Here is a 1,718-nt window from a genome sequence, read left to right as displayed (position 1 = left end):
TCGCCAACTGCTCCATTCCCCATCGCCGACGCCGCCAGGCTGCTCGTCCTCCTCGTCGCCGTCGCCGCGCCCTGCCCCGTCGCCGTCGCTGCGCCCTGCCCCATCGCCGTCGCCGCGCCCTGTCGCTGTCGTCGTCGTCGCGCCCTCCTGCCCGTCGCCGGCCGCCCTGCCCCGAGCTCGCTGCCGTCCGCGCGCCCTGCCCCGAGCCCCGCCTCCTCGATCGTCCCCATCGCCGTGTGCCGCCCCAAGCCCGCGGCCGTCCCCGTCGCCGTGTGCCACCCCGAGCCCGTCTTCCCCGTCGCCGTGTGCCGCCCCGAGCCCGCGGCCGTCCCCGTCGCCGTGTGCCACCCCGAGCCCGTCGTCCCCGAGCCCCGCGCACGCCGTCCCCGAGCCCGCCGTCCTCCTTCCCGTCGCTGGCCTCCTCTCCCCGTCGCCGCCCGCCCCCAGTGAGCTCCCCCCTTTCCCATCCCCGTCGCCGACGATGCCACCCATTGCCGCCGCTGCTCTCCTGTTCATATATGCAAAAGTTACATTTTTAGAAAATCATCTATATATGTTCAGAAAAGTTTATATGAATGTGGCTATATATATGTGTGGCTATGTATGTGTATATGAATGTTCAGAAAAGTTTATATGAATGTTTAGAAAAGTTCTATATGTATGTGTGGCTATGTATGTGTATGTGGCTATGTGTATGTGTGGCTATATATGTTCAGAAAAGTTCGAACATGAGAGGGGGGGTGATAGATGATGATGAGGGGGGGAGGGGGGACGTCGGACATTCATAAGAGAGGCGGGGAAGAAGGGGAAGAAGAGGGAGAAGAAGAGGGGGTCTAGGGTCGCCGAGGGGTCGAGGGTTCCAGGGTTCTTCTCCTCTATTCTCGATATATACCCCCTCCCGATAGCTTACTATGATTAGGTAGCTAGTTCTACGTTTGGCACTAATATATCCATCTGTCATGTTTGAATAATAATTTCCATGTTGTAAATATTTGTAGAAACTATGGACACCGCCCTAGACGAAGCAACAAAAGAAGCGTTGTTGAGGGACATAATCGCAGAAGGAAGTGATGCCATCTCGTTGTTTCTCAACGAAACCGATGGTCTGGAAGGAGAGGGTGAACAAGCTGGCTACGGTGACCTAATGCCGGTGCAAGAAGAAGAACATGAGGACGGCTCCGGTGACCGAACCGAGTCCGGCCAGGTATATATATTAGTTAAGCCTATGCTGACTAGCTGATTGATGCATTCATTGTTTTGATATGTACACATATTAATTAAGTCTTTGTTCTTTTTTCTAGCCCTCTGGATCGAGCACAACTTCGGTAAAGAGACGAGGCCCGAAGAAAAAGTTGAGCTCGGATGAAAAGTTTGAGATCATAGCAATCGCGCCCGACGGCCAACCTATTGAACCCCTCCGGACAAAGAGCGCATTTGTTGCTCAGTGCGGGGTTCTGGTTAGGGACAAGATCCCGATAAGCATCCAGCAATGGTTTAAGCCGGCTACAGAAGACCCTGAGGTCTCTTATGTCGATGATATGCAGAAAAATGATCTTTGGACTGAGCTGAAGTCAAATTTCACCCTACCGCCTCAGGATAATCCAGAGAACCCAGTTAAAGAGAAATTAATCAAGTCTTTTGCTCTGAAGAGGATGGCAGAACTATTCAGGAGGTGGAAGAAAGAGCTGAATAAGTTTGTCAAAAATAATGAGACACCA

Source organism: Triticum urartu, chromosome 7 (genome assembly GCF_003073215.2).
Source record: "Triticum urartu cultivar G1812 chromosome 7, Tu2.1, whole genome shotgun sequence".
Classification (NCBI taxonomy): Eukaryota; Viridiplantae; Streptophyta; class Magnoliopsida; order Poales; family Poaceae; genus Triticum; species Triticum urartu.
Note: the sequence above shows the minus strand (reverse complement) of the source record.